Below are 9262 nucleotides of genomic sequence, written 5' to 3'. Positions count from 1 at the left end.
GACGAGGCAGAGGACAATGCCGGCTCCGACGAGTCCCCGCTCCGCTGGCATCGACGAGGCCGTGCTCCGCCGAGGCCCCGTGGCGCCAACAACGAGGCAGAGGACACCGCCGGTTCCACCGAGGCCCCACCCCGCCAACAATGAGGCAGAGGACATCGCCGGCTCAGCCGAGGCCCCACCCTGCCGGCAACGAGGAGGAGGATTTCCACCGCTCCGCCGAGGTGCCGCCCGCCGGCAACGAGACAGAGGACATCGCCGGCTCCGCCGAGGCCCCGCCCCGCTGCCAACGAGGCTGCGCCACGCAGAAAACGAGAAAGAGTAGAACACGGTAGGTCGCCGCCGCTCGGGTCCAAGTAAGGCCACCGCTGCTGCCCTCCGGTTCAAGCCAAGCTAGGCGGGTTGACCATTGACGGCCGGGTAGCTTCTTGGCGGCGACGTGGAGCCGGAGAGCTGTGTTGGAGAAGAACACTGCTTCTACTTAACTGCTGGTGCAGTTGGCTGACTGACACGTGGGCCCAACAGGCCACATGTCAGTTACGCAACTGCACCTGCAGTTAAGTCACTGAAGCTTCTGTTCGGCTCAGCGGGACACAGGTGGGTAGCTTCGGTTAATTAATTATACCTCCAGCGCACCCCTTTTTAGTTGAAGAATGTATGAAATGTAATGAAATCTGGCATGTTTATATGAAATCCGACCGTGTATGAATGAATTTATTTCGATTAGTTCGAATTCCTATATCACTAGCATTGGATGAACATGCAAAACAATACGTACTAGCATTATTCCCAGGGTGATCACCTCGTTTACAGCAGTTTCACATGTACTCCCTCCGGTCCTTTCTAGTCTGCATACAAGTTTTGTCTGCAGTCAATGTATCTCTACTTTGACCAATCTTATAGAAAAAAGTATGCACTTTCACAATGTGCAAAGTAAAAAGGAACAGAAGGAGCACAAAGAGTTTGAGCAGCTTTTTAGCGTTTATGTACATTGCAATCAAACACACAGGGCTGACAATTCATAGAGAACATTCAAAACAATCGATGATTATGCATCTCAGCGACTCACATGTCAGAGGCAATATTTACTTCACAACTAAAGAATAAGGAAAAAATTGATCGACGCTGCTGACAGCAAAGGGCGTCCCATTCGAAAATATCAAACGCATGTCTTCTTGCTAAAATCAATGAGCAAAGTTTGACAAGGTTGTCCCATTCCAAAATATCAAATGCCTACGATTGTGGAATGGGCAGGGTTTGCCATCAGTTCGGACATTGACATGGCACCTCGTGCTAAATAAACCAGCTATTCTTTTTGTGCAGTTCCACCAAAATCAACCAAATTCGCGCGTAGCTTGTATGATTTCGCCCTTATATGTTGCAACGCCTTGAACTTATCGGCACCTCCTTTCTTGTGGTGGAAATGAATGATTCGATGTATTCATGAACATTTTGTGCAGTTCCCATTGAAATCAAGCTGAGCACCCGTGTTTGCACAAATACAAAAAAAGTGATTAGTATAAAGCAAACTGTACTATGAATTGACAGTTTAAACAGGCACCTACATGGTCCATGTAGAGCACACTTGTAGAAAAATGGAACTCACCAGAAAGAATCCTAGAACAACATTGTAGTCGCACATCACAGCAAAAAAATGGAGATTTGTCAGTCCTTCTGAGCTGAAGTTAGTTTGGTCTTGTGGGGAGTAATGTAACCATCCTTTAACTGCTCCTTCTGATGAGAAGATAGACAGGGCTTCTTCATCCTGGCATAATCGGAACTAGTCACTTCACGTACTCCATATTCTTCTTCAGAGGAAGATGATCCTGTTGTGCAAAGACAAGAGGACAAATAAATGCTAGCATCCCTGTTTGCTCGAAAAAAAAGGAAAGGAAATATTTAAAACAGCACAGATGAAGCACTTCTCAAGGGCAATACCACTTTCATGACAGCATCTAAACAGTAGCACAACACCAATAGAGATGACAAAGCTCAATCATATGGATGAAATCAGTGGACGAGTACCAACCTTTGTTAGGAGGCTTATTGTGTAGAGCATACAGATGAAGCACTTCTCCGGAACCATCTGTTGGTATCTACTGTGGTGGCCATGCTTACTATATACTCCTCGATTAGTTTAATGTTTACAACATCTTCTTGTGCAGTTCCACTAAAATATATGATGTTTCCAACATCTTCTTGTGCAGTTCAACTAAAATATATGGTATCTTCAAAGAAGATCCCTGTTTGCACAAGTAGAGATAATTACGTATTACATTAAGAGTGGCATCAAATCAGTGGCAAAATAATTGCTCGTTCCAGCCATAGCAATAAATTAAGATGCAAAACTATATCATTACTTGTGTCATCATAGTTCCAATGCTTCATTACAGCACCGGGAGTTGATTTTTGTTTTCCTTCCGCTTGTTCTTCCCCTTCATCACTTGGTTCAATAACAGACAAGCTTCGCCTTCAATGTAAGATTTGGCATGTCAATTAGGGAGCACAAGTATAGCACGAAACAATAACATTAATTTTCTGATGAAAGTGGCAAAATACAGGCCAAGAGTTGTGAAATATCCTTATCTTAACTCAATGGGATATTACGGTGCACATACAGATTGGAAGTCTTGTCTCCATTTGTGCAGTTCACTAAAATCAAGCAACATTACCGTACAGGTAGATCTGAACCAAATTTGCCAACACGGATAGGAAGTAAGATCTCCTCTTGTGCAGTTCCACTAAGATCAAGCAATCAAGCAACGTTGTCGGTGTGACATTTTTGTTGAACTGCACAAAACACTCTTAAAACAAAAGTGTTTTGTGCAGTGCAACAAAAGGTTACAATGGCAACGAGGTGAAGTAGATAACCCTGTTTACACAGAGGTGCAAAGGAAACAACTAGTGGTCAATAACGGTGGATGACATAGAAACCAACAAAAAGAAGCATCTACCTTATCTAAATGGGAAAGAAATCAAGACAGTAGCATTTCTTAAACAGTGGCATTGATTAATATTAACATAGAGATTATATTAACAATAAAATTCGTTAAACATGTAATTTGCTTTTAACTGTGGCATTGCATCAATTTTCCAGCTGCATTATTTGAGGGTGTTTGTTTAAAGGGACATTTTGGTGTAGGGATTAAAGAAACTCCGTGTCAGTCCCATCTAAACCAAACAGGAGGGACTTTTAGGGACTAAAAGTGGGCTTTTGGGACTAAAGAAAGAAGACCCCGAGGGAGTCTTTTTGGGACTTTTTCCAACAGGAGCCCCTGCCACGCATCGCACCTTGTCTCTATTAGTTCATTACTAGGGGTAACATGGTCTTTTAGCATGTAATTTAATAACCTCTAGTCCATGTTTAGTCTGTGGAACCAAGAAGGTAGGGACTAGGGAGTTTTTAACCAAACAGGGCCTTAGATTAACAACAGCTAAAGAGTTGCACGGGGCAGTGGACGCACCAGCACCAATCGCATCTACCGATGTACTGTGGTCATGCACAGTCTGTTGCAACAAAGAACAAACAACCAAGGAGCATATTTGTGTTGGTCCCAGTTTTGTTATCTTTAGACACCTTTCCCTATGTGAGCGCAGCAAATCTAGTGCTGCTCAAACTCTACAGCCTTGTCGCCCAAAACAAAAGATCAGTTCGTTACAGATGTGTGTATAGCGTTTGTCATTGTTTTCCCTTTTTGACCAACGTAGGTGCTGGATAGCCAGTCTGTACTAGTACTTTCGCCCCTTGCTTTCCTCTTTGAACCACGTCCTAGATTTATGCGATACTACTTTCCCCACTACTTTCCCCCATTCCTTTCCTCTTTGAACCACGTCCTATATTCATGCTATACAACTTTCCCCACTACTTTCCCCCTTCTTTCCTCTTTGAACCACATCCTAGATTCATGCTATACAACTTTTCCCACTACTTTCCCCCACTCCTTTCCTCTTTGAACCACGTCCTAGATTCATGCTATACATGCAGCTAGAGCAATGCATGTGGAATAAGTAAATTATACCTTAAGGTTCTTGGGGCATGGTTCGGTGGGCGACGGGACGGCGGTGAAGAAGAACGGGTCGGAGGCCCTCCCGCGCCGCCGCTGGGTGAAAGTGAACAACTGCGCCGGTAGTGGATTCCCTCCCTCGCCAACGGCGACAGCGTTAAGCCTCCTTCCCTTCCCAGCGGACGGATCCTGCTGGCTCTTTGACCAGCAGTGAGGGGAGAGAGAGGCCAACGAAGTCTTGTTTAGATCTGGAGAGGGTGAGAGAGTGTGAAGAGAGCAACTACAAGCGATGAGGCTCCAGCGTGTATATATATACTGGAGAGAGAGTGTGAAGCATGCAAACGCTAGAAAACAAGCGCCGAGGCTGCAGCTTATACGTGATGAGGTGATTATACGGTCACTACGAGATCGTATAGCTCCGTATCCATCCATTTTGACCAGTCAAAGAATCCTCCTGGCACGAATTATGCTCAAGTGTAGTTATCGAACCTGAGACCTCAAGTTCGATGAGCGAACAGGCTAACCAGCTACACAACCCTCCCGTTATGTTCAATGAGAGGAAAATAACCTTTTATACATTCCTGCATTCGTGTGACAAGCATGCCATGTTTTTTATGTGTGGGAGTCATTGGGATTTAAATCATAATCGTGTCATGTGGCTTTGGTTGTAAGACTATCCACAGTGGTGTAGAAATAATGCAGCCTTAGTCACCTTACCTCTCTCCACGTAGTACGTTGGGTCCCACCAGTCAGCGGGTGAAACAAACAAATTAATAAGAAAAATTAAAAGCGTCAGCGGTGTATCTTACCTCACACATCTCGCTACTGCTCGGGAACACTGTCCAATTGATCCCTCTGTTCGCTCACGTACTATTTTAAGTGAATCCTTATTATAACGTGCACACAATTTTGGGCACTTGTATTCGACCTAAGTCAGTGTGCCACCGTATCTCGTACTTACTACTCCCTCCGTCTAGGTGTAATAAGTCACGTTAGAAGGTGCAGCGGGACCAAGGTGCGTGCGTGTGCGTGTGTGTGTGTGTGTGTGTGTTTAACAGCATGTGTGTTAGAGAGAGCGACATATCGACCTACTCCTACAGAGAGATGGTGTACGTGTAGTGTACGATTTTAGCCGTGAGAGCCGATGCATCCTCTCGTTTCCGGGCGTGTCCGGTAGGGGCAGGCGGACATCTGCCACGCCCGCTCCTGGCAAGCCTGGCCCACCCAAAGCCCCTCCATCGTCCGCGCGCGCTTCCCGCCCGAAACGGTCAGCGCTGCTCAAAAGAATCGGTGCCGCATTCATGCCCGGGCAGAGAGGACGCGACATCTCACTGGCGCAAGAGTGATGGTTGCTTCGTCCGTCCAACTTACTGCTGGGTCTATGTGATTTGACAGCTCATTGGTCTTTATTACTGAGGTGGTAGGACTGCTGGATGTCCCACGCTTTCGGCGAAAGGAGGTACTACTAGATTACAATTTTCTCCGTTCTTACAGTGGAGGAGTGCAAGAGCAGTGAAAACACGCAGGCTTAGTGATTACATGGCCCACCTCACACTATCACCATATTTTCTGGACACCGTGGGACACCTAACTCTTTACATAGTACTCCTTCCATTCCTAAATACTAGATGAGTCCCCGCGTGTTGCCGTGGAACAGCCGTATATCTCTCTGCGTAAAATTATCGATTTCATAGAACTAAAAAAACTCTATAACTGCATGACAAATGTGGTAGCCAAACTAAAAAAACTCCCATCATCATTTAGATCATCCCACGTAAGGAAAAAAGATCAGCCAACTCCTACTGCATAATGGGATTATATTTTTCTTTTTGACATGTTAATGGGACTTAAAAGCTCACTTACATGCATGTTACCGGTGCATGCTTGCATGCATACATGTTGATGTGATTTAAAACCCACTCACATGCATGCCACGGTATTTTTGCATGCTTGCATGTGGCTTTGTGCGGAGCCTCTCAATGTCTAGATCAGATGGCTATTATGGACTGATTTAGTTCATCTAATGGCTACATTAATTTTGATGATGTGGCTCAAGGAGAGGATAGAGAATTCCTAGTAGTGGGGGCTAGCTATTACTAGTAGATAAGTCTTTGTAGAGATTCCACTAGGTGAACTACATACGGAACAAAATGAATGAATCTACACTTAAAATGGATCTATATACATCCGCATGTGGTTCATGGTGAAATCTCTACAAAGACTTATATTTAGGAACGGAGGAAGTACTAGTATATTACGTACTGTAATTTATCAGTAAGATAAATTTGTACAATGCTATGAAGCTTCCAGCTTCTGTTACATGTATCTTGCGTCCAAGGTTGCCCGTTGCAACATTTCATCAAATACAAAGGAGACTAACATGCAAGCTATTCAATCTCAATGATTGACAGATCATAGCAAATATGTACTCCCTCCGTTCCAAAATAAGTGTCTCAACTTTATGCAAACTTTAGTACTCCCTCCGTCCGAAAATACTTGTCGGAGGAATGGATGCATCTAGACGTATTTTATTTCTAGATACATCCATTTTTATGCATTTCTCTGACAAGTATTTCTGGACGGAGGGAGTACAAAGTTGTACTACTACTAAAGTTGACACTTATTTTGGAACAGAGGCAGCTAAAGAAAAAACGATCCATGCAGTCCCTAGCGCTTGAACCGTGAACCCTAACCAGGCTTCAATTTGCTGGCAACGTTCGAGCTTCCTAAGAAATGAAGTTTGCAACCTTTTGACCATCGGATCATTTTGTGCAGTTTCACCAAAATCGAGATGAGCATCCCTGTGGCAAAGAAATTGAAGAAGCGTGATTAGAATAAGATTACTGGGACTAGTTGATGAGACATAAACTCATCACAAATACAGTACGTAGAAGCCAGTAGAGGTATGTGCGGGGCAAAGAAGTAGAGATATATCCACATGGAGTGATGTGGGCAGCTGGAGTAGTGGTGCAAGCCGGCTGTAAAGGGAGTTGTACCTGAGGGATGTCGGGACGTAGCTCAACCTTGAGGAGGGCGGCGGGAGGCGGCAACTACCCACGTCGCGGCAGTGAGCATGGTACGAAGGCAACCTCACCGGCTTTGTGAGAGAGAACGGCGGGGACCCCTGATTGGGACGTGCCGACAGTGGGTTTTCGCCATCGGCGACGGCGAACGCATCTACACTAAGCATCCACCCCTTCCCCCTGCGTACGTGATCCGCCGGGATGTTAGAGATGATGCCACTGTCGTTTTGTGCGAGAGAGTGTGAAGAGAGCAACCCCAGCAAGCAACCGTGTAGGCTGGCCCGTCCTGACTATGTATATAGTGGAGCGGTTTCTTTTTCTCTCCATATGAACCTATCATATTGCGTACGTGCCACTGAAGAAAAAAACTTTATTTATAAATGACGCGGCACCTACTACTCGTTCTCCTATATCCTTGCGCTTGGCATCTCCAAAATATTAACCTTGCGATTGGCTCTTCGCCTCTTTGGGAAGTCGAGCAATAATGGTAGTGCAGTATATATCGTTCTGGCTATATGAGACCGAATGAATTGCTGCACGTCCACCACGTGGACGAGGGTCGAGGGGCGAGGGAGAGTGCTACATACGGAGCAAAATGAGTGAATCTAGTACGCTCTAAAATACGTCTATATACATCAGTGTTTGGAGTATGTACTAGTAGTTCATATTGAAATCTACTAAAGGACATATATATATTCCAAACAATATGATATAATCTCTATAACCAAGGTAGTAGGGACGAGGAGTAAATGGAGGGAGTAGTTAATTTTTCTCCTCGTCCTGCGAGCCACCGCGCGCGTGGGTGAGGGAGCGGGCATAAGGCGTACAGTAGTAGTACTACTACTACTACTCGTAAGCAAGCTTCACCTCATCCTGCGAGCCACCGCGCCCGTGGGCGGGGGAGATGGCATACTAAGCAAGCTTCCTATCGTTCTGCGAGTTGACGGGACACATCAAAAGTACTCCAGTGTATAGAGCCTTGCCTCTAAGGTAGGCCCCACATGGTTTGCCTCTTTTTTTTTAACATAACGCGTCAAGTCGCAATTTGTTTGTTCACCCGTGGTAGACGATCCTCCCTCCACCAAGTGGACAACCAGTACACGTGCCAAATTACCACGTGGGCTGCCTTTTCGTACAGAAATGAGCTCCACCGTGTACCCGCGCGGGTGTGGTTGGGAAAGAGACGGGAGTACATGCGCCGTGCATGCACCTCTTCTCCGCGTGCACGTCCCCCACCTACGTGGGTGTGTGAGAGAGATACAGACCGCGTTCGTGAGTGTTTTTTGTTTTGGGGTGGGGGTGGGGGTGGGGGGGTTGATTTCGTGAATGTATTTGTGGGAGGGAGAGGGGTAGAGTGCTGGATGGGTGATGGAGTTGCTTCTCGAAGATGGTGGGAGAGGCCTACTAGACAAACTGAGGGTGGAACTGCAATGTTAGAGTGGGGATGTGTTTTCGTGTGTGCCTGTGCGTGATAGATCTGTCGGGACGCATCCATGGATGATGAAGGGGAACCATTTGTTTGGTAAGAAAACCTAACTAGATCGGTAGATCAATTGTTGTTTGTCGGAGGAAGGGAGAGACATAACTAATGAGGTAGATCGATCGACGCGTGGGTAAAAACGAGTTATAAGGACCTAGCTAGCTAGCTATATGTATATAGCGGGAGATCGGTCGGTGTACGTCCATTTGTTAGAGGCAAATAAGGCCCAGCGAGACGGATAGACAGAGAGAATGGAGCTAGGAGGTGGTGCGAGAGGCCCAGCTACTAGCTAGATAGGGGGAGGAGTGTGCGGTTGTGAGATCGATGAAAAGAGGGGCAAGAGTTTACACGTGTGTGTGACCGTATGAGAGACACGAGGCAAGGACACATAAAGGAGGAGATTGAAGGTGCGTGTGTATGTTGTAGGCAGGCATCGCTGGAGAGGTTTATCGATCGGTGTGTGTCGGAAAGGAGTTGTGGAGACTCTGGGAGAACGACCTAAAGAAAAAAATGAATGTGCCCGGTGGATAGAATGCCAAGGGAGGGGAGGGCGAGAAGGGCGTGTGCACGCACGAGAGAAAGTTAGTGGTAGCACAAAGGTTAGAGGATTCTGTGGGTGTAAGATACTAACAAAGATCATAATTTGATATGAAAGTGGATTCATATATTTGAATAGGAGATCATAGTGTTTTAAACATATGCATGCATGAATATAGCGGTGATACGCGTGCTGTGCACATGTTATACCATAATGTGAT

The sequence above is a fragment of the Aegilops tauschii genome, chromosome 2 (assembly GCF_002575655.3).
Source record: "Aegilops tauschii subsp. strangulata cultivar AL8/78 chromosome 2, Aet v6.0, whole genome shotgun sequence".
NCBI lineage: Eukaryota > Viridiplantae > Streptophyta > Magnoliopsida > Poales > Poaceae > Aegilops > Aegilops tauschii.
The sequence above is the reverse complement of the archived record's forward strand: the minus strand, read 5'-3'. Positions refer to the sequence as shown.